This window comes from Dermacentor silvarum, chromosome 2 (assembly GCF_013339745.2).
Source record: "Dermacentor silvarum isolate Dsil-2018 chromosome 2, BIME_Dsil_1.4, whole genome shotgun sequence".
Lineage (NCBI taxonomy): Eukaryota > Metazoa > Arthropoda > Arachnida > Ixodida > Ixodidae > Dermacentor > Dermacentor silvarum.
Genome location: NC_051155.1, coordinates 261,415,763 through 261,441,249, shown reverse-complemented (window position 1 = coordinate 261,441,249; position 25,487 = coordinate 261,415,763).

The window sequence follows — 25,487 nt, the reverse complement described above, 5'->3', positions numbered from 1 at the left end:
TGAATGAAGTGCAAGATCAATTATACTTGATGATGCAGGTGGTCTATAAAGCGTCGCATTGCCATCATTAGCGACATGCACATAACTCTAGCTGACAAATTGCTTTCACCACCTAGCTGCTTGTCACGAGCATCCGTGTTTTTGTCGCCCCACATGCCGTGATGAGCATTAAAATCTCCGCATATGATGCGTGGTCAGTGATGCTACTGCAAACTTATGATTTGGAGCAATTTTTGGAGCATCAGAAATTTCATTTTGGAGCACTTTGGAGCAGGCAATTTGGCATTTTGGAGCAGCTTGGAGCAGCTGATTTTTCACATCCTGAAGTATTTCGAAAAAGCGAGTTACAATTTACATTCAATTACCTGAATAATTCTTATGTTCTCACGAGAAGCTTCGTAAACATTTCCATCTATTGCAGATCTCGTGGAGAAAAAAATGCACTTGTGTGCATGCGACACACACAGACACAAATTGATATTTCGTATATTGCTAGTTTTCCCAGATGTCATCGGTAATATCCAGAAACAGAAATGATGGACACATTGGCGGCACGCAGTTATTATAACCACGTCATGCTGCGCTTCAAACAAGCTACTAGCTGCGTTTCCGGAGTAGATAACGTCCGCCGATGAATCGCCAATTAACCTTGAAGCCGCGAGCCTCGGCAGAAACCGCACTTTGCCGTCGAGCCGCCTTGCAAGGCAGATGCCGCGTCGGCGCCGTGCGTGGCACTGCTACAGTGTACTAGAAGGGTACACTGTAGCACTGCTAAAGTCACTGGAACCTGGAAAGTACCGCAACCGCCAGAGCGAGCGCAGGCAACACTGCGCAGGCAACACTGTGTGGAAAAGACGAGCAGCTCTTCCTCGGGTTTTCTAGGCTTGCTACAGTGAAGAACAGCACGATGGCTGCCGCAGTGGGCACTGTGAAATCCACAAACAAAACCGCATTTCGTTTAGCTAGATACGATGTAAATTACAAGTACAGTAGCCGACGGATTTTTCGGACTCCAAAAATTCGGACTTGTTGGATATTCCAGACTTCATAGATGTACCGCCAAGATTCCCATAGAGCTAATGCATTTTCGCGAGCGATTTTTCGGACGAATCTAGGTGCCAATGTTCGACTTCCCGGACTAAATCGCTCGCTCCGAGTCACGCTACCCGATCTTGGAGGCCGCCATGTTGGATTTTCCGCTGGCTTGGCTTCCAGTGCCCCCCTTGTATAGCCTTCAAGATCAGTACATTCACGCTATCCCCTCGTCTCCGAGGCCATGCCCGCTCTTCCTTGGCCGACAAAACGTTCTAAAAAGCTGCACTTGCTTTTCTTTTCTTTTTTTTTTCGGTCCGTACGCTGTGTGCGGGTGCAAGCTTGCGAGGGTCAGCCAGCAACCGCAATTTATTCTCACGCACGCGAGAGAGGAAGGCGGCCGGAGGCGCTCGCGGACTTCGTTCGCTCGCGGGGCACGGGGAGAAGGCGGCGGAGACGGTGGGGAGTTGCATTCTGCTCTTGCGGCTGCTGACGGAGCTGCCGCGCAGGCACCGTATCTGAAAAGCGATCTGCTATGTGGCCAAAGTGTGCGCCCGCGATCTGCGATGGGTACAAAGGGCGTGCTCCGAGTGCCACTAGCTTCGTAATGCGCCGTTCTTTTTTTTTCGACGTTCGCGTTGAAGGGAGAGAATAGACAGTGCGAAGGTCAATATGCCCGCGGTCATCGAGCGAGATGTGTTCATGTAACCTGTGCGTGCGTGACACCGTGCTTATTTAGTTAGTAAGCGCATATTTACAACTTTATACGGCCGATAAAACTAACATCCTTACTTCGTATCGTTGTCTATTAATTGGCTATCGCAATCGATGCTCTGCGTTTTGGGCGAAAGTGCGACATTTTTCTTAAGCCGCTCTAAGCCTCATAATTTTTTTCTCTCGGGGGGGGGGGGGGGGGGGCGAGTTTTCGGGCTGCTCGGTTTTTCGGACTGCTCGATTTTTCAGTCCCCGCGAAGTCTGGAAAATAGGTCGGCTACTGCATTCGGAAAGTGAAGCATTCAACTGTGCGCCACCCGTTCTAAATGCAAAGCGATCCCGATGCTCGTGTGTCACACAAGATTTTTTTTTTTCGGATGACTAGGTATCAAGCGCTGCCACAAAATCGTTTATACGCGTGGATATTATCGCTTTCTAACGTGGCTACTGATTTAACCGCGCACGAAATGTTTCATACAGATCTACTTCTACGAAAACAAACGGTCCGTGACTGCACTACAAGAAAAGGGATGCTAAAACAGAATTAACCAGGTCGTCTTCGTGTTGTTTTAAACAACACACGAGAAAATCTATATTTTAATTTTACAACATTGACAGGTCGATCGATCCTTATTGCAGTGGTTTTCTCACTACACTTTGTTATTTTTGACACAGCCGCCCGTATTCCGTCGCTCTCTGAGCCACATTTTGCTCGGTTCTGCATACTTCTGAGCATCTCCTCGCTTTGTTTACTCAAGGCAAACCGCAGTCTTCAAAGCAAATGCGCGAAGAAGCTTTTCCATCACATTATGTCATTTAGGGAGTTCAATGAAATACCGCAAGGAGCTTCTCAGCTTTGCGATATCAACAAGTTCACCAAGTGGGAGTGAACTTGTCGCTCTTTATCCGGTGCAGCCAGAGATGGCACGGCGCTTGCTGTCGCTCTTTCCGCTTAACTGGTATTGCGAAAGGCGCTTTCCCGGACTCCCGGCAGTTGCTGCACCCGAACGTGCAACACCCGGGCATTTCCTTTCGTTTTGTTTTAAGTCTACGAACGTTACTTATACACTAAATTATACAAAATGCAAAATGTCACCTCGTTGATGACTCGTACACGCGGCGTGTGCGAGCGATGTCTGTCTGCTTATCTCCTCCAGCGCGGCTTAGATCCGCCATCTATAGTGAAAAGTAATCAATCACCTGACGGCAACTGACCAATCGGCGGCGCGGCGGCTAAGAGATAAGGGCTGCGGTACTTTCCAGGTTCCAGTGACCTTAATTGGGACGTTCGCGCTAGAGCTTTCTCGTCTCCTGTTTGCAGCTAAGGTTGCAACTAAGGCTCGCCCTATCGTCACGTTGAACGTTTTAATTCCCCGGTGGTGCAATTGGCGATAGACGCCGTCAAATCCGAGACTGTTTGGCGCAGTTAGGTGCAATTTTCGTCGATTGTATCAGGACGCCGCAATAAATCCCAATTGGTGCACTTTGGCGCAGGAGTGGAATCACTGTGCGTGGTGCTGGGAAGCAATCAGAGGTCTTTAAGGAATGTTTCAACTGGAAACTTTTTCTTTGGGGACATGTACAGAGATGCAATACTGACTTTCCTTGATCTGCATTGGATCTTGAGGGCCACCACTTCCAGCCCATTAGAGCACAAATGTCTGACATTGAAAGCCACATGGGGAATTTCCTGGCAAATCTACAAGGTGGCACTTCCACCCGGAAAAGTTTATGTTTGGGTTAGCATCCCAGGTGAAAATATTGCTACTGTTTTGCAAGTGGTACTATTGGTTTTAAAGTGGTACTACTGGTTTCCAAGTGGTCTGATGTGGTCCCAGTTGAAAAGCAAGTGGTCTGTTATTGGTTTCAAATGGTCCCAGTAGAGCCGCTACTGGTCTTGAGCTGGAGTTGTGGTGGTTTTAATTGGTTCCAGTAATACCTACTGGTCTTCAAATTCTTTTTTTCTTTTTTTCTTTCTGGGGTTTCACATGCCAAAACCAGTTCCGATTATAAGGCAGGCCGTAGTGGAGGGTTCCGGAATAATTTTTGATCACCTGGGGTTCTTTATAATTAAGCGCGCGTGCACTACAACGCAAGCACACGGGCGTTTCTGCATTTAGGGGCAACGTATCAGATAGCGATCTCCGATTGGGTGGTCCAGCTTCTGAAAGAGCCAAAATTAGAATCGGTGAGTCTCTCAAAAAGAGGTTTAGCTCGGCTAGTCAGTCTATTAATCCACAGCAGTTCTATTGCATTATAAAGGGCACTTTTGGTCGATTGAGGTGACGCGACTGCTTTGTTGAATTCTAAATATTAGACTTGCGGATTGGTCACTGAATATCTTAGTAGGATGGATTCCAGTGCCAACGCTGCCTCAAGAACAATCTTCACGGGGCTTGAGGGCAGTCTTGCTAAATGTGATCGTAGTGCTGCGAAGAGAATGTGCAGTATCTCCATGGTGCCTTGGAATTGCATTTTCAGCTGCTGAGGATTTCCATATTTCAGTGCTCCAGGAATAAGAGGCTTGCATACACTCCCTGTTCCCAATTCTAGGTGATGGTCTCCTTTGGTTGTGTCTCCTTCAAAGCATTATCTTATTGAGTACTGATAGTTGTGCTCTTGCTTTTAGTAATTTGCGCATCTCTTGTAGAGAGAGAACAGAGAGAAAATGATTTAAGGAAAGGCAGGGAGGTTAACCAGGACTGAGCCCGGTTGGCTACCCTACACTGGGGGAAGGAAAAAGGGGAGAGAGAGATTAAGAGAAGAATAGAAAGTCCACTGTTGATATCGCCGACGTAGCAACAGATCTCTGTTCTATCACTGATTATCAGTCAGTCCGGGTCATAGACGATCACTCAGTCCTGTAGTTTTTAAAAATCGCAGCAGCGCTTTTGTGGCCTTTTGCAGCTGTGATATTCGAGGCCATGGTCCCAAGATCTTGCTCAAAATGAACGGTCTTCTATCTAGCCTATTGAGAACGTTGCAGAGGTCATGTCTTTCATTTTGAAAAGATGGACAGTAGCATAGTAGGTGTTCTATAGTCTCATCGACACCGCAGGCATTACACTCGGCGCTATCAGCCATTCCAATCAAACACGTGTAAGCATTGGTGAATGCAACACCCAAGCGTAAGCAGCACAGCATTGTTTCCTCATTTCGCGGAAATCCAGGCAACAGCCACAGCTGCATAGATGGGTCGAGAGAATGCAACCAATGTTGGGCGAATTCAGTTGTATGCCACTTCTCCAATGTCATAGTTTGCGCTAGCTTGCTTAGGTGTTGGGCTGCGTGAGTCCTCGATAAAAATACAGAAACAATATTTGCTCCTTCGTGTGCTTTCCTAGCAGCTTCGTCGGCGATGTCGTTGCCGGTGATACCGCAATGACTCGGCAGCCACTGAAACACGACGTGTCCTTTTGCGATCGTATGGTGGTGCATTTCTCTTATCTCCGAGACGAGTTGTTCGCAGGACCCGCGACGGAGAGCTGACAAAAGACATTGTAGGGCCGCCTTTGAATCACATAGTATTACCCACCGATTAGCCGGTTGGTTGTTAATATAATCAATGGCACCTCGGAGGGCAACAAACTCCGAAGCGGTCGATGATGTCACGTGAGAAGTCTTGTATGTGATGCTCATTGATCGTGATGGTATAACCAATGCGCCGGTGGAGCTGGTCTGAGTGGAAGAGCCATCCGTATATATGTGGATTCGGTCAGAGTAGAAAGAGTGCAAGCAATCGAGAGCTGCTTGCTTCAAGGCCAAAGTGGGCATGTCCGTCTTTTTTCTTATTCCTGGAACGTAAAGGCGCACTTCAGGTTGTTTTAAACACCACAACGCTGACGGTGAACGTGTCGAGGGTGTGAACCCCGATGTTAGGGAGGCACTATGAATGCTGACCACGTTGGAGAATGACGCCTGTGGTCGTCATTCTGGCAGGGAGGCAAGAGAGCTTGATTGCATCCGTGAAACGTGGCGAATATGGGCCCTAAGCGTGTCGATGGTCATGTAAGTCGTGATCGGATGGTCTTGAGCCGTGATAACTGTTCCTGCTGTTGAGCCGCTCCGCGGAAGGCCGAGGCAAACACGTAATGCCTGTGCTTGCACGCTCTGAAGGGCTCGAAGATTTGATTTGCATGTTTTAGCAAGCACGGGAGAGCTATAGCGTAGGAAGCCGATAAAAAGTGCTAGGTACAACTGTAGCATAGAGCTCACTGATGATCCCCACACTTTACCGGCGATGAATTTGAAAACGTGAACCATAGATGTGAGCTTCTTCAAGTGGGCAACCTGAGGGCTCCAGGAGAGGTCTCGGCCAACAAAGACACCCAAAAACCGATGATTTCTCTTGTAGGAGATACGCTGGCCATTGATGCACACTGGATAACCAGACATCGCTTTTCGCGTAAAAGCGACTAACGCACATTTTTCTGTCGAGATGGTTAGGCCTTGTGTGCAAAGATAGCCAGTTGCCTGTGTTGCTGCCTTCTGTAACTTTGCCCGAACCTGCGGGCGAGTCACCGCTGATGCCCAGATGCAGATGTCGTCGGCGTAGATGGAGACACTCACTGTTTCCGGTAGGGAATCGGCCAGCCCAAAAAGTGTGAGGTTAAAAAGAATAGGGCTTAGAACACCGCCTTGAGGAACGCCACGGCATGTGTAGTGGTCAGTAGTCGGACCATCTTCTGTGCGTACAAACAAGGACCTTTGTGTGAAGTAGCTCTGGATCCATCGAAATACTCGCCCTCCTAATTCCAATGTCAAAAGTGCGTCTAGGATGGCTTGATGGGAAACGTTGTCGTAGGCGCCTTTCACGTCAAGAAAGAGTGCTACTGATAATCGTTTCCAAGACTTTTGCTGCTCAACAGATGACACTAGATCGATGACATTGTCAATCGATGAACGGCCTCGTCGAAATCCCGCCACAGAGTCGGCGTAAATATTGTGGTGTTCAAGATACCATTCGAGACGCATGAGGATCATGCGCTCCATGAGTTTTCCGACGCAGCTGGCGAGTGCTATAGGCCGATATGGTGACAGTTCTAGCGGTGACTTTCCTGCTTTTAGGAACGGTACCAAGCGGCTGCGTTTACATTCCTGTGGAACGACGCCATCATGCCATGACCTATTAAAAAGGTTGAGCAGTTCTCGTCGCGCTTCTCGACGTAGGTGGCGCATGGCATTATATGTGATTCCGTCGGGCCCTGGCGAAGACGAACACCTACATAGCGCCATAGCAGCCTCTAACTCTTCCATAGAAAAAGGAGCGTCCATACTTGTATCTCGTGGACCAGGAATGTCGCCTAAAACCATGTCAGGGAGTAGAACTGTTCCGCCGACGACTTTCGCACAAAACTCTTCTGCAACGTCTATCTCACGGCGGTTTTGATGGAGAGCAAGGGCGTTAAATGGGTGTCGTTGCTGGGGACATGAGCGAAGACCCCTTAGGGTACGCCACACACGGGACAGTGGCTTTCGGGGGTCCAGTGACTCACAAAAGCATTTCCATCTTTGATCTTCTAGCTTATCCATCCGGCGCTGTATCTTCTTTTGCATTCGCCGAGCTACTCTGAGGTCAAGAATTGACTTCGTGCGCCTGTACCTCCTTTCAGCTCGACGACGTAGTGCACGAAGTCTTTCCAATTCAATGTCATACTCTGTACGCTTTGATGAATGTGTGAAGCTACGCGTACAATCGTGCATTGCGTCTGCAATGATGTCTTCTAGCCTGCGTGCGATTGGTTTCTTGCATGCGTCTTCCACAAGATCTTCAAAGACTGACCAGTCAATTTGGCGAGATATATTGGGTAATGTAGCTTCTAGTCCATCGATTCTCACATAGGTCGGAATATGATCACTTCCATGGGTTTCGATATCAGTGAACCACTGCACTCTCGAAGTTAGGCAACGTGACACCAGTGTTAAGTCTAGGCAGCTGCTGTACGTTGTTCCTCGCAGAAATGTCGGGCTTCTGTCATTTAGAAGACGCAGGTTGTGGCCTGATGCAAAGGATATGAGTGACCTGCCTCTTGAATTTATCCTGGAGCTTCCCCATATCTGGTGGTGAGCGTTGAAGTCTCCTGTTATTACCCAAGGACCGTGAGTCGCAGCCATAAGATCTTTTAGTCTTTTGCTATCGAATTGACTTGTTGGGGAAAGGTAGACGCCAATAAGTGTAAAAGACAGCCTCTTCTTTTTCACAGTAACACAGACATATTGGTTATCGTCGTGTGGAGGTACAGGCTGGGCAAAATACGTAAGGTCCTTGCGAATATAAACCAGAACCTTACTACTTCGGGCACAAATGGTTGAAACGAAAGGTTCATATCCTGATAGTCTCAAGGTAGTTGATAAATTCGGTTCACAGATGACCAGTACAGGAAAGCGGTTATAAACACGAACTGCCGGAAATCCGAAATACGTGACCTCAGGCCTCTCGCATTCCACTGGAATATGGAGGCGCTTCTGACATCATCCCGGAACGATCGCTGCTGTTGTCGACGAGCCATGGTTCCGCTATATAAGTTTTCAAGCACTAGACTTCTGAAGGCTTGCGAGAACTGGATTGATGGCATCCAGCACTTGCAATGCACTTCTAGCTGTTGGTGTCTGCAGCTTGTCCAGAAGAACACGAAGAGCACTCACCAGAGAGCTGAGCATAACAACAATTTGTTGATCCTGGTCTGTCAATTTATCAGGAACAGACGAGGTGTCCCTTGCTGCAGATGTCTGTTCCCGCTCCGTAGGTGCATGTAGCCTCGGGAGTTCAGGCCAAGCGTCAGCTGCCGTGTTGTTCAAAGCTCCTTTGTCCTTAGAGCTGACTGCGTTTGGCCTGTGCGGGAGAGGGGGTGGTGATGTACGTGCCTCGCGCGGTACAGAGGCTTTGGAGGTATCCGCATCTCTTGTAAGAGCAGGAAACTTGTCAGTGGACGAGGTCTTCATTGAGGAAGATGCAGGACTGTGAGCAGAAAGAAACGCTTTTCTGCGATGTAGACCACTAACGTGGAATGGGCATCCACTGTAGCTTGCAGGGTGGTTGGTTTTCGCTGCAATTGGCACATGTGAAGTCCGCCTTGTACATCTTGAAGTCATGTGCTCCAACACACCATTTACAGCGCTGTTCGCTTCTGCAAAATTCTGCCACATGCCCGAAACACTGGCATTTGAAACAACGTGGAGGCAGCTGTGTGTAATCCGCCATTTCATGCCGCATACGTCCAAGATTTCTGTGAATAGGCCACTGGATGTTAGGGGCGAATGTCAAAACTACAGCGTCCGTAGGTTTAACCTGCCATTCTGTGTCTTGTGATCCCGTGCAGCGAACAATGCATATGACATGAAGAACTCCTTGCGACTTAAAAAAATCGATCAGCTCACTTTCTGTGTGCCATCTCGAAACACCACTTATAATACACGTTCTGCAAGTAAGCGTTCAGAAAACGGACACTCCCAGCGATGTTCTTAACTCTGTTGCATCTTGATAACTCTTTCACTTGTTCCTCCGCGGCTACATCGAGCAGTAAGACCCGTTGGGATAAAAATGACGGTGAACTGCTGCATCCAATATAATAGATTTTACGGAGGAGTACAGGGCAATGGGGTTAACTTGTCTCAAATCCATTCCCGCTGCTGTCGGTGAAATGGTAACTGGAATTCTGCCGGTCCTGTTTCTGTGATGACTAACCACCTTGAAGCTTTCATCATCCATATCCCCCATGTCAACAACTCACTCTTCTGGGCCCATGACAGTTCACTTACCACCAGAAAAGGAAGGTTCAGGCCTGACCACGATCGTCTACTCATTTTGCGGGAGTGTTTGCACTGTCAGACACATTGTTAAGGAGTTTGGATCCTTGGCCTCCATCGCAGTATCCTCGGCGCCATTGACTTGCTCCCGTTCAGAAAGTCGTGCCGGAGTCTGCACTGATATGGTGCCCATCCTGTAAGGACAGTACCTCAGCGCAAGAAACGGACGTCTTTGATGAAATGATGGCAGATTCTTGCAAAATGGCCACAAAATTGACAAGCCGAAATTGAAAAAGCGCGCTATCAATGTCTTCGTCCAAGCTGACTTTAGAAAACAGGCCACCATTGTGCTACCCTGGCCATTTTTTCTCTTTTTTCTTTTGCTAGAAAAATTGGGTGTGCATTAGGTTACGCCAAAAAACAGTCTGTCAAATGGCAGCCGTTACAAACTAGAACGTACCCGAATCCTACGCTCTTGCACATTATATACCCGGATATATGCCAAACAGACAAATGCAAAAAATGCGAATTCAGAGCCACTCTGAAACATATTTATGGGAATGTCGAGGGATAAATAATGGTAACGGGGATGCAGCTTCTAGCGAAAGCGTCCACGCGTGCTGGGAGAACGCGATGCTCAGCCCTGCCCTCGAGGATCAACCATGGGCTGTCCAGCGGGCCGAGGATGCCGCCAGGACTCAAGAACTCCTGGCCGTCACCTAAGGGTGACCTTTAGCCTGTCCCACAAACTCGCAGGGTTTACAATAAAGTTATTCCTCCTAGATTGTGCCTTTGTTTAGGAGCTTTAATATGTCATTTCTGCATTAGTTTTCTACTTTGGACACATAGACAATGGGCATGTGTTTGATTCGTGGGCATGTTAGACTCAAGCAAATACTGCCAAATGAACCAGCAATGTGTTTTGTTGTTTTTCAGCGTCTTGTTTAATTCGACCTGCTGGATAATTTGACGAATTTCAGTGGTCCTACTGAAATTCCGCCCCAGCCTCCCACAGCAAATTAAAAACTCTGTGCTTATGGACGTGGTACAAGCACAGCCACGCTTCATATTTCGGTCTTGGAATTGCAGTCAACCCGGACACTCGATTTATCCTGAAAGGAACTGTCCACCGCTCAGCACATCTTTGAATTGTGATGGAAATGAGACAATTATGTGCAATATTTCTAGTAATCAGTGTTGTCGGCATCCGTACCCAGTTTTAAGAGGCTATGCAGATCGAAGAATTCTGTTCTAAAAATTTCTACTTGCTTTCCAGAGAAACCATTGTACCTATAGACACTTCAAATGGTGGGCTTTCTACTGCACTTTAAAATAGAAGGTCCTTGAAAAAAGGTAGACAGCCTCTTGGAACTTCTTAGTAAACAGCAACTACTGGCCCGGTTGCAGCTTGGGCCAAATCCGGGAATGATCCGGGAAGAAAATCTCACAAGGAGACATGCCAAAATATTTTCATGGCTGTTCAAATGCCAAGGAAGTGGAGGCTGTTGGCGTGATATACGGCCAGTCAAGAAACCTTCACAAAGCTTTAGTAGACTACAATGCTTGGTGATGGGTACAGCATAAGCCTTTCTGCATGTCTTAAAGCTAAATTTCTAGGATAAATTGTGAAGAAAAATTGTGTAAATCACGTTGCAAAACAGTAAGCATGGTCCTAAGTAGCGCTAACTTCACTAAACTTAAGAACAAAGAAGGGAAACACACACCAAGTGCTACAACTTTCAACTGAAGTTTATTGGGAAAAAACAAAAAGCTTTAGTACACAAAAAATGGAACCTGCCAGGAAGCCAACAGTGATATGGAATAGTCGCAAGTGTCAGTGTATTTCCCAACACTCAGGGAGCCGTTAGTTTCCTCCTCCTCAGGAGCACGTAAAATCTGATTAGTTCTGATTTAAGCACTGTTGCTGCAGTACGTACCATCTCCAAAAATATATTAGGGATTACCCGGCAGTGGGGATGCTCCACTTTGCCACACGGCTCTGGCACCTCCAGACGTTCACCTTCACCACATGACATATGCACACGATGGTGGCAGTCTGTGTCATTATTATGCAATTCTGGCAAGAAAAAAAAGAAAAATTTATTTATGGGGTTTTACGTGCTAAAACCACGATCTGATTATGAGGCACGCCATAGTGGGGAGCTCCGGAATAATTTGGACCACCTGGGGTTCTTTAATGTGCACCTAAATCTAAGTACACGGATGTTTTCGCATTTTGCCCACATCGAAACGCGGCCTTCGTGGCCGGGATTCGATCCCGCAACCTCGTGCTTAGCAGCCCAACACCATGGCCACTAAGCAACCACGGTGGGTTGCTCTGACAAGAGACAGCACAAGTGTTCCAATGATAAGTGCCACCTGACAACCTAGTTAACTCCGGTTAAAGAGGAACTCATTTCTTCCTCTTTGGCTACAGGATGCTGATGCACATGGATGCACAACTGTGCGCTTGGTGCTTTTTGCGGGGCTGTCCTGCAAAGCTTCAGAGCACAGCAACAGTATGGGTACGAATTAGCCCGGTAACGTTACGCGTGGAGTTCAAATTCCTCAATTCTATAAATTTCATTGAGAAACTATTTTTCATATATATTTCTGCTAGCTGGCATTCTTGTAAAAATGGTGTATCAATTAGGCGGTCCAACATAAATGTATTAGCATTAACCCATTGCAAGCCTCGTTTGAAGGCATTCGTAGTTCCAATGTGCAGAAGACGTTGGCGTGCTGCCTCTGTGGACTCATCTATTTGACAGTTAGCCACATCCTCTTGCCCTTTTTGCACCGCTTTACCTCAGCTTCTGCTCATTGTAAATCATGCATGATGCTTAGCAATGCATGACGCGTCGCCAGTTTTGCCTCATCTTCTGCTGAACGCATAGCAGGGTCCACCTGATGCTTATTCCGCTTTGCCTCAGCCTCCCCTAACTGACGTTGGTGTTCCTCCTCAGACTCTGCAGCGCACTTTCGGCACGTCGTTTCAGCTGCTGCAGCCAAGCAAACCTTATGGGCTTCCTCTGACTTGCCAAGTCTTCCTTGAAGCATTGCCTCGACTTTATTTCAGCAACGTTCCTCAGCATGACTCTCCATATCACTCGTTGATGGCACTGCCATCTATTTTAAACTGTACTCAAACACACACATCTTCACAAGACATGTCTTAACTTGCCAAACGCCATAGGCAATCTGCCAAGTATTCCGCAGCGCACCACCCTCCTTTGTATGGTGTCAGCACTGAAGCGTGACGTCACGCACCTCCCGTATTCCTATTGTCTCCGAAGGCTTCACATCACACTACCCTCTCCCTCCTTTACACACCCTCTTTCACCCCCTCTCCACTCAGGATGTCATACACTTACCTCATCCTCTCTCACGCATCGAGGTGACCGACGAACACTACCGGGTTTTTGCTCACATGAGCGTTGAATGTTGACGCATTAAAAATGCTCCTTCTGTAAGTTCACGCCAATGTGTGCTGTGTCCTTTGTTACCAAGACCACTTGAGACCCCACGTGCGTAAAGGGGTATCACCAACCTCAGTCAGCAAACATATCACGCATACTGTACAAGAGCTTTCAACCAGGGGGCTCGGTAGCCAATTCTGTCAACAAGCGTACACAAATTTGGCAAGAGACGTGGTCAGGCAATACTCGCCGATGCTCAAACATGAGCTTGATGACGGAGCAGTCGATAAACAGGGTAAACTTAGAATGGCGCAGGGCTACCAGAAAAAAAAGTTGCAGTGGCTTAGCTCGGCTATGCCAGGATATACGTAGCGTTAGCAAAGGTTCAGCTCATTATTCTTAGCTTTCCTGGTTGTCTAGATTGTCAAGGATTAGCTTGATTGTCATGCTTACTGCTGCTCCAATGACACACACGCGGTATACGTATTATGTGGCACATGTATATTTATTTTTGCTCAACGTCACGTTGCTTCTCTATTGCCACAAAGACGGCTCGGTGATCAGTGAAGTAACACGCTGCCGTCTCTATGGCCCCAACACAGTATTTGGAGTCGTCTGTCGTCATCATCGACGGCGTTTTGTTGTTGCTGCAGGGGTGGTCGGGCACGTCGCTCAGCCTCCTGGCGACGCCGCTTTGCTAGACGTTCGTCCCTTTGCTCCAGTGTCTCCGCAGCACGTTTAGCCTTCTGTTCATTCCTCCTACGCTCAACCGCTAATTGCCAGGCAACTACTTCGGGATCCGATGAGTCAAGCTTCTCCGTTCTTCTGCGCTGTTGAGCAGCATTTGCGCTCTCCTTCTCCATGGCTATACCACACTGGCAAACGCCAGTCAGAAGCGCAGCGGCTCCAGCGCAGTGTCAGGCGGCGACTGCACAGCGAGCGCGTGCCGGCGCCAGTGCGTCTACCACGGCTACGACGTCACTCCTCTGGAATGCGCAGACCGGTGGCGGTGAGTCGCGCGCGGCGGCGGCGGCGGAGTGCGCGAGAGATGCCGGCTCCGGTGGCTCCGGTGCGCAAGCCGTGTGACATCACTGATCCTTGCGCATGCGCAGCACGGCTCTTGATGTGCCGCGCGAAACGGGCTTGGCTAGGCCAGTGTAGCTAACGCTACAAAAAATTACAATATCCGAAAAATTCCTTGGAGCCGCCTACAAACAAAAATGTTGGTTAAAGGGCAAGGGTACTCACCTAGGATGCGTCATGTGGTTCACTTTTGAAAGGTTGGCATGGTATTGCTTACCGAAGTTTTCTCTCTCTTTCTCTCTGCATGTTCAGTGGTGTCTGAGTGCAACGGACAGGATGGCATAAAAGCACGGCAACAGTGACGACTGGGCAGGCATAGATGATATCAAAGGCCACAAGCTGCGGCTGCTGTTCTCAATGCATCCACAGTTCTGCAGTAGGGGGACTGCAGCAGCTGGTATAGTGGCTCCCCCCCTGCGCAACCAAATAGCGCATCTCAACAGTGCTTATGATCACAGCTATATCGGAGTACTCCTGTGCGTTAACTAGGTGTCTCTTTTTTAATGTTAACATAATTTTCAAAAACGGCACTTGTGGAATGTGGCACAATCGACTCAATGAGCTGGATTACTCTAAGAGGAAGACACTACTTACGCAGGAAATAAAAATGCACAATTGCCTAATTAGCAAAATTTCACTAATCAACCTTTTTACCCCCTTTAATCCCCAAATAATTTTTTTATGTAGCCATGAATTTTTGTCATTCTTATTCTGAAATATATTACTTGATTCTTAATACTCGATTACATAATTTTTCTGGACTTCTACTACCCTCTAGCATTGAAAATTGAACCCAAAGCCAATTACCGACCATAACTCGTATTTGGAGGTGGGGGCCGCACAACATCGGGTTGAACGAGTGTGATTCGTCATTGTAAATATTGGTAAAAACTGCCATGACGAGTACAGCTCGGTATTGGGCATTAAAGGGTACAATAATTACTTTGAGTCACATATTGCAATATACAAATTAAATCCAGCAGTGGAACAAATTTTGAAACTAGCACCAGTTTTGAGAAAGCGCTGTCAAACCTGAGGTAAAAATGCACTGTTGTTCCACTTTTTTAACAAAATGCCTTTTTATGCATTGAAGCTAACAAATTACTGGAACACCAATGCATTTCGTCACACACTTTGGGAACACATATCTCAAAACTGGTGTCATCCTCAGAATTCGCTCGAAGTGGATGATCTTCAAGGTCATTGGCTACAATTCACAAATTGCAACATGTGCCATAAAGTTTTCTTCTTTCTGGGGTTTTACGTGCCAAAACCAGTTCTGATTATGAGGCACGCCGTAGTGGAGGGCTCCGGATTAATTTTGACCACCTGGGGTTCTTTAACGTGCACTACAACGCAAGCACACGGGCATTTTTGCATTTCGCCTCCATCGAAATGCGGCCGCCGCGGCCGGGATTCGATCCCGCGACCTTGTGCTCAGCAGCGCAACGCCTTAGCTGACTGAGCCACCCCGGCGGGTCATGTGCCATAAAGTAATTAGTCAAATATAATGTCTACCTCTGAGAGTAATCCAGCTCAAGTAGTAAAATTGTGCTACATGATACGGGTGATTCTTTTTAATTCCCTTAACGATAAAAAACACCCTGTATTGAAGAGCTTAATGTGCTTAACCACACACGTATGAACAGTCTACACTGCTAGAATTTAGGGTGAAATCAAGTGGTTGTGTTAGTGTACGCTTGAGCACTGCTGAATTTATCAGCCGTGCTTCACATCATTTATCGTGGTAGATTCATTCACACTGCGACGACATTCAAAAACGATGTGTGAATTGTGATGTGTGAAGCCACAGCATCAATGTCATTTTAGATTCTTAGCAAACACACGGGTTAGTACAGTACTCAATGATTGAAACGTGTTAATTGGACCACATGGCAGTCGGTGCTTTTTGTGCCACCGAAGGGCGTCAGAGGATCACTGGTGGACCAAATGCAATTAGAATGCATCACAAACGCTTTAGGTTTCATCGTATACCTCAATGCATCAGGTTATCATATACCGGTTGTCCTATACCTCAATGCATCAGCATTTGGTCATGTGATTGTGTCCTTGCACCCAAACTGTTGTTTCTTCATGGTTGTATATTCGGTTGCTTGCTTACTAGCTTTATTTTTTTTTTCTTGTTTTACCTGCTTTTTATCGATTGTGTTAGCATTGTTTTCCCCCCACTGTAATGCTGCAAGGTGCTGTGGGTATTGTATAAAAAATTGGAGGACACTTAAGCTTCGCCTTAAGAGCAGAATGCCATATCGTTAACGGGCCCCATTTGCATTGCATTTTTCTTTATGAGTAGGCTTCACTGCAACACACAACACACCACGCCAGCTTACAAAGACCAAACTTACACCGATCTCCTTAAAGCCGGCTTCACCTTGAAACACAAACACATTGCTGGGAAGCCATTTTTCCAGGGGCATTGTAAGCAGTTTTATATCAAAATGTGAAGGTCCTAGGGCCTTTTCTTCTTATTTTATTAATTGTTGGCTGTTTTGCCCCGAGGCGTGCGTGTGTCCAAAATTTAGAAAGGCTCGGTTTTCAACATTCCCTTCTGTGTTGCCTAGAACCAAAGTACAGCGAAACACCATCAGAACTGGAGGACGCTTAAGCTTCGCCTTTAAGAGGGAAACATGATAGCATTCAAAGATCCCTGGCAGCTTATCAGGCTTTTTTCTTGTATATTCAAATGACCATCCGACACTATCATGTCTGTAGGTTTTAGTGAAGTCGTACTTCACGATTTTTCTGACGGATTTTACTTTGAGAAATTCAACTTTTGTTCACTAACCCCTTGCGCCAGGCGGAGGGCCTGTGTGGTCGGGGTGGTTGGGGATGAATTTCTCCGCCACGGATGCCACGGACACCGATGCATACGCCGATGCCGACACCGGATTTTCGGCGACAATGGGGCCCTTAACGCTGTCGCGTTACTAAAATTTTAAACATCAGCTCGGCATCCCCAGCTACCACAGCTGGCGCAAAAAGCGCTGTGAGCCACGTGCTCCGATTATCGAGTTTGAATCGCTCAGTGTACTTGTAAGATTGTCATTATTAACGACTGTTTATGATCTTATGTCACTGAGCTAGTGGAAAGGCTTTATGAATAGCTTGTCTTAACTGTAACAAATTCTGGCTCATCAAGTTGTGTAGGCTTCATCCACACATTTGTACTGCGACAGCATGCATTAGTAATTGCCAGCACCATATAGTGTTTTACAATATCATTTCCAAGAGAAAAAACTGGTGCTGTGCTGCTGTTGTATGCATAATATATCCAGATGCGGTGGCTTCAGACTGCATCGTTCTCGGAGAACCAGGACACCTTAGACGGCTGGCTAGCTCCGTTCCGTCTGTCACATCAATTCATTTTCTAGGAAAATAGCACGTAAAGGGCTATTCTTTCTTTAATATTACACAAAAGAATTTAATCACAAGAACTTGTGCTTGGATGTGCGATTATATGACATCTAAAAAGTAAAGGTAAACATTGAAAACAGACAAGGTCTTGTGCAACTTCTCGCTTGCTTATGCACTGGTGAGTAAACTTTTATAGGAAGACGTAGAACGGGTGAATTAAACATTTCACGAAAGCTTCATCTTTGCAGCCATGACCCTGTTTTAGGCCAAACCATGTTCAAGAAAAAGCCTCACAGACCCATATCCCGGCCAGGCGTGGATCCAGGGGGACGTCCGGATGTCCTGACCCCCCTCCCCCCCTCATATTTCTACATCGCGCCTCGCTGACAGCGTGATGGTCCTGTCGCAAGAATATGGCCTATATGAAATATGGCAAGAAGTGGCGGTCCTAGGATGGTGTCTCGTGGTAAATGTAACTTAAAGAAACAGGAGCAGATGCGCGCTTTGTGTAAAATGATGACATCGCGTGGGAAACAAAACATGAAGCAAAAGACGCTGGCTGACATTCTCGGCTACTGCACCACGTCGTTCTTCTTGTAGGTGGCGTCGTGAGTGTTCATACGCGGTGATTCGCATATCGTAAACAACCAGCATAGTGGTTGGCACGTTGGAGCGGAAGCATTAGTCCTCAAAAGCAAATGAAGGTGTCTCAGCCGAACACAAAGAAGCTTCTTAAGGAAATCAAGGTGCCCCAACAGAATTCCAGACGGACCCGTGCTTACTCACCTATAACGAATCTGCAACAGCTCATCCCAAATTTTATTATCCGGAACAATACAGGCTTAGATATATTATCAGGCACAGCTGCCAAGCACATGGCTGTGTCGAGCAACGTCCTTTTCCTATATGTTCGGCGAAACCGATAGCTGGCTTCGCTACAGCTGTTGCACTAGCTGTGTAAGAGGTGGGTTTAGCGTGAACAGAAATGGTGAATTTCGGTAAATAAGAAAGACTACTATCATCATCATCATTGACAGAAGCTGACCTGCCCCCCCCCCCCCCCCCCCTCAGAAAAATAGCTGGATATGGCCCTGATCCCAGCATTCCCAAAGCTGCACAGCACTCGTTAGAAAACGTGCGTAGACGGCACTGCCACATTTCCATCTGGGTAATATTGTCTTGTTACGTGCTTTTATTGACCATCTGAAGCAGCAAACAATATGTTTGCTGGAAATAGATAACGATAATTGTTAAGTAACTAACTGTTCCCTTCTTAACATCATGACCACATAGTCAATACTAGGTTATGGGAGCACATGGCACATTGATATAGCCATCTGCCCCAGTTCAGGACCACTTGTCTAACAGATTGTTTTATTGCTATTACAAATTGTCTTGAAACACACCTCAGTCGGGCTAGATGATGAGTTCACTCTAATGTAAATTGAGCGGCCACACCAAGATGAATGCCCCATCAAATTTATGCAACCACAGAGATTAAGGAGGGTACCGGGCCATCTTAAGTTTTCAGCGAAATTAAGAGGTGGGAAAATTTCTCTGTAAAAAGGAGCCAACCTACATTTTGCAAAACTTAGCACAGATTTCCAGAAAAAAATTCTTACTTCACTAAAGATGGAAAAGAGCGTCCTAACGAATTGCACGTTCCTTTTCTACAGAGGCATCTTGCCCTAAAAAATTTATCTGAAAACTAAAAATAGTCGGGGCCCCCCTTAGTCTGTTTTTATATGAACACACCCTAGTTATAAAGCATTGAACATGTTTACTTCATTTGCTGCATTCTGAGAGCAGCAGTGCAGTGTCTTGCAGATAGGGCAACACATTTCAAATTCTTGCAAATTATCGCTTCAATGAAACTAAAAAAAAAAAAGCTTAAAAGATGAAGTGCAGCAAACTCCTGCTGCTTTTGTATGTGCTTTAAACCCCTGGCACTGACACAGTGGCTGTTACAAACAAAGTCAGCCATTACAGCTTAGATAATTACAGAGAATGGAAGATTTCCAACATCTTCAGGTGGTCTACTACGCCCTGCATTTGCGGTTTCCCTTATACAGGCAGAGTCCTTTTACTCGTCACCTTAAACGAATTAACCTGCAAACCTGGAGCTACGCTAGGAGACGGAGCGACAAGAAGGGCAAACCTCTGGGGGTGCTCACTATTTCTTCTTCCTTGAGTAGTACCTCACACGAAGAACATTTTCTGACCAAAATTGTGCACAGCTGGTTGAATCCCATTTGGGTCTGAATAGATCCTGAACTTTCACACACAAACACACACTTGAACAGCACAACTTCACATTTGTCATAGGACTGCAATATTCAAATTCTGTTTATACAAGTTTCTGTGCAGTTGTTGGGTAGTCGTGAGGGGAGAAGGCTTCTCACTTACTCAACAAACAGCTGGTTCTGTTCTTATATGGCAACTCGCAAATGCATGTATAAATGGGGAGAATAAAGTTTACGTACCGTTTCTGATCCTTTGGATGCCATTAGAGGAGGGAGAGGTACACCACGATGCATCAGAAAAATGCTTCTGGCCCACAAAAAGTGATGGGGCCACTCGGTTGAATTGCCGCCATGGGTGTACTGGTGGCTTCTGCCCTTCTGGCTTCTTCCCAGATAGATAACAAGCCCTCCACTGCAAAGATAGGGAAACAAATGCAAAAAGGAAAAATTCAAAGCAATAATAATGGAACATTTGAAACGACAATCAGAAGGTCAAACAACACCAGTATGTGTAGGCATCTTACTGAGTGTCATCTGTGCACACCCTTTGCTGTCGGCCAGTGAAACTGGCAACAACAAAAAATGGTTGCCCTCAGCAACGTAGCAAAGGACCACGAAAAGATATGCCACATACTTACTGTAAGGAAAGAAAAAAATTAGGTTGCTGTTGTGATGGTTTTCCAGAGTGCAAGGCCAACCAAGGGCATCTTGTACCAAATGAATAATGTAAGCTATCTGCAATCTCTCGTGCGTACCCAGTGACAGCAACTCTGGAAATACTCAATCACAAGGCAGAATGATCCAAGGTGCTTGCAAGTTACATCTAACAGGGGCACAGTGGACGGCTGCCGAGAACCATTATCAGCTAAGTGCCCCTTTCCCATTTTGCTTTCATACAGCTCGATAGTACTTAACATCTACAAAAGAAATGCAGAAGTTCATAGAGCCCCCTTCGTGGGGCTTTGGATGAGTTTTGACCACCTCGGATTGCTGAAAGCGCACTCAGTGCGCTTTTCATTAATCTGAAGGACAGACTAGGACTAGGTCAGACACATTAACTGTACCCTGTCAGAATGCAGGGCAGGATTGCAACTCAGCAGCAATATACCCCAGTTACAGCACCCCTGTGATGGGTTTTCCGTCAAGAAGGTATCAAGTAAGGCAGTCACCCTTTTGTGCCTGTGACTACCCAAAAAGATTACTAGACTTTACAGGCATTATTAAGAGCACTAGATTTCAGTTTTCTCGTTTTTTATGTACCAACATGTATCTGCAACAGAAGTATATTCATGCCCAAATGAACCATGTGGGCAGGAATTACAGTGCACCATGCCACTGCACGCCATAACTGCCGTCAAAACCTCAGCTGAAATCTGATGCCTTGGGAATGAACACGACTTCAAGAAGCCACAAGGTGTGCTCGTGACAGATTTGAAATATATATACATTCACTGAAAGCAAAATTGCACCACCTGTGTAACATCAATGGTTTCCTTCTAATTCTTATTTTCCCATTAAAGTCTCCGACTTAAGGACCATTTCCACACTTCATGATACTCTTGTTTCAGGGTAAAGAATGAAATTCATGGGGAACCCTACCACCAAACTCCCATTTTCGAATTTCGGATCCTTTTATACTCAGCAGTTTCAGAAGGCATGAAAGCGGTGGTGTCATGCCACCGGTTTCGTGCTGAAAAAAACATCAACAGGTAATAAAATGCACCTAACTTCACAGTACTATACATTGGGCCCTCTTGAGAGACCCAAGGGCAGTGATAGATTTAACCTTGTCATAATTTATAAAAAATAAAAGCCACCTATACACAAGCATGGACACCATCACTGATACTAAGTATAACCATGGACAGTTCCTTAATACTGTGAGCCATAACATTTGCCAATGTTAACAAAAAGCAGTGAAAGCTGGCTTAAATGTGCCTATAATACTGTCATACAATAACTTAGCAAATTAACAATAAAGTGCACTTTCCTGCCATGCATTATGTCTGTCCTCAATGTGCTTTCGTAAAACTTATTTGTATTTATTTGGGAGAAAAAGGCGGCAGAGTGCACGCCCTGTGGGAATCGATGTTATGCGAAGCAGTGTGCGGGGAGAGCCTACCAAGTCAACGGAACGGCCATGAGAGCACCAAGACGTAAGTGGCTCTTTCACGATCTACATGACATGCATGTCATGAGTCCTCAGGAGTCCCTTTAGCTACACCTAAGATACCTTAAGGCGAAAGCCTGTCATGCTCATGATTATGACTTCTACCACCATTCTTTAGTGTTTCCTTCACTTAGTACCCACGTCCCAACCCATTTCAGTGGTTTTTGAGTGTTAATCTTTTTTCGCTGAGTCATTGTCATTTTTGCTCAGTCACGGTTATGACAACTTTTCCTCATCCTTCAGCGTTTCCTTCACTTTGTAACCACGTCCAAACCCATTTCAGTGGTTTATGAGTGTTATTCTTTTTCGCTGGGTCATTGTCATGACCTACATGACACGCATGTCATGACATTTATGTCATGACCTATCACTTACGTTTGTCATACACTCCTGTCATACTATGCCAATTTTGGTACCTAACAAGTTAATGAAACGACCATGAGAGAACAAAGACGTAGGCGGCTGTTTCATGACCTACATGACACGCATGTTACGACATTCATGTCATGACATATCATTCATGTTCGTCATATACTCTTGTCATAGTACGCCAATTTTGGTACATACCAAGTTAACGAAACGACCATGACAGCACAAAGTCGTAGGCAGCTAGATAGATAGATAGATAGATAGATAGATAGATAGATAGATAGATACTGTCAAAGTAGCAAATGTTCGCATTTATAAGTTTAGTTATAAGCAGAGAAAATAGAAGGCAGTGTTTTCCCTTCCAAATTTTCCGCATGAACAGCAGTGCCAGTACACCAGTATAATGTCATGGACTTGAGTGTGTTCTCGCACATCTGGGCCGCCTTTCAGGAGTTCTCGAAAAGAGCTATGTATTTTGTGCCTTCATGACGTAATTTAATAACTGTTCAATAACTAGTCCTGAGGAGATAGTGCCCAAATTTAACATCATAAGGTGGCCTTCTTCTCCCACTTCTCCCCCCAGTGTGGTCACGAAAATTACCAAGTAGTATGTGACATTGAAAGTTCAGGCACAAGGAAGAAATAGTGATTTATAGCTTGCCAAATTATAATGCTAGCCCACAACTTTCAACAAGTACAACCAGTAAGCTATAAATCAGGCGGGATGCGCTATCAGATTTGACTTAATCATGTGTTTCACGATATTCCAACCACTCAGGTGAGCTCACTCAGAGAACTAGCAAAAGACATTTTGGTGAATTGCATAGCAGAATTGCATAGCAGATATAGACAACAACAGAAAAGACGAGACGACAGACCTGTCGAAACGAGAGTGTGCTCACTTCCCACAAAAAGCTTTTTCGGCAACCCGTGTTTATAGCTGTCACTCATCACATTGTACATGCGCAATTCACACCCTTAGAAAAGCTAACACTTTGTCTGGTAAGTACACTTTCCTTAGGGCTATAAACACAGGTCCCCGAAAATAAAGCTTGCTGTTGAAAGTTAGCGCATGTCTGCCGTCTCGTCTTTTCTGTTGTCAATATCTGCAACGCAATTCACCAATATGTTGTACCAACAAGCCCAAACAGCCCCGTTACTACAGCAGAAGACACCATATTGCATGCATATTCCGTTGGTTCATTTGAAAACTGCTATTTCTAGCATACCACTAGCTTTGCCACAACCACTGTAGGCACCCATTTCCTCATATTCGAAGCAATGGTGGTGAGAATTTCCTGTTTCTTCCTTCAATTTTGCAGACTGACAAATTCTATAAAATTTCAAGGTTTTCTTTGATGGTAGATGTTGCAGATAATTATGACACCGATAAATATTGACCTCAGCACACCCTGAGGTCACAGATGCTCTCAGTGAGTTATAGCAAACAAAGGGCACGCCTAGTAAGTATCGCCATGAGTGCAAGCTTATTCTGAATTTCTGAAGTAATGACGTCATTTCTCCATCTTGTTCCCACCATTATTTCGGTTACGCAAGCTCTCTTATTGTAAAAAATGCTGGATTTTGTTTCTTTACGTCAGCGATTTATCAATTTAGGCAGGCAAATTTTTTCTGTTAGCTAATGTAACAGTGAAAGCAGTTCTGTACGCCTATTAGCTCCATGAAGAAGCAAGTATCACAGAATGTACCTGATTCGCAGTTCAGCTGCCACAAGTTTTGTTCAGCACAACTCTATGCACTGAAAGGTTTTTACATGTTTACATATCATAGCAAAAATAGTAGTCTCTCAATGCCCGTAAGTGCTTGCTTTTTCTGCTCTGCTCCAGGTTCCCACATTTCAACCGAACACTAAACAACAAATGCAGCTGACGTGTGGTCATATATTGCATTATTACCTCAATGTAACCTGTTTTCCGCAATAAAGGTGTTCACCTTAACTCTGTTAATTGTTGATGCTACTGAAAACCTACCGAATTTTATGCTACTCATACGAGTAGAAATGGTGATCAAGTGGTCATGCCACTAGGTGCTAGCATACGGTATAGCGGTTTCAATAAGTTTTCATGCAAAGTCTTTGGCAAAAGGTAGCAGATAATTGGCTCCAGTCATCAATGCCCAGCTGGCCTTTCCTTCCTTTGCCAAATGGTGTACATTAAACAAAGGCCAATGTTGTATGTTCCATCTAGGTAAAGGATGAGGAAGAGCTGCAGCATAGGCAAATGCTGTTTGCACATCTTGTGCATAATAATAGTGATAATGTTTACCTCACCACACCATTCCTTTGTCAGGGCACTATGTCCTAATTCTGAAATTTATTGCCTTATATACCGTATTTTCCCGACTTAAATCGAAATTTTAATGCGAAGCAGTTTTTGCGAACATTGCTACTTTGCAGTATCTATCTACTAGCTGCTACAACTTTGTGCTCTTCATTGTCATTTCGTTAACTTGGTATGGACCAAAATTGGCATAGTATGACAAGAGTATATGACGAACATAAATGATATGGCATGACATGCGTGTCATGTAGGCCATGAAACAGCCGCCTACGTCTTGTTCTCTCATGGTTGTTTCGTTACTTGTTAGGTACCAAAATTGGCAGATATGAAGTAGTGTTAGATCAAAGTAAGTGAATGGTCATGACATAAATGTCATGACATGCAGGTCATGACAATGACCCATGAAAATTTTAACACTCATACCGCTGAAATGGGTTCCGACGTTGTTACAAAGTGAAGGAACACTAAGGTATGATGGACAAGTCGTCAGACCATAACGAAACTGAGCAAAAATGACAATGAACAGCGAAAAAATGATAACACTCAAAACCACTGAAATGGTCTCAGACGTGAGCACTAAGTGAAGAAAACACTCAATAAGGATGGTAGAAATCATCACATGGAGCATGACTCAGCAAAATCAATGACTCAGCGAAAAAAAGATTAACACTCAACAGCCACTGAAATGGGTTCTGACGTGGTATTAAGGAGGAACCAAAGGATGATTGTAGAAATCATCGTTATACCATGACTGAGCAGAATGACAATGACTCAGTGAACAAAACTAACACTCGAAAACCACTGAAATAGGTTGGGACATGGGTAACTAAGTGAAGGAAACACTAAAGAATGTGGGTACCAAAATTGACATAGTATGACAGGAGGGTAAATGAACGAAGTGATAGGTCATGACATAAACTGTCATGACATGTGTGTGATGTAGGTCATGACAATTACCCAGCGAAAAGATTAATACTCATAACCCACTGAAATGGTTCGGAGGTGAGCATGACTAAGGCATGTCATAGTCATGAGC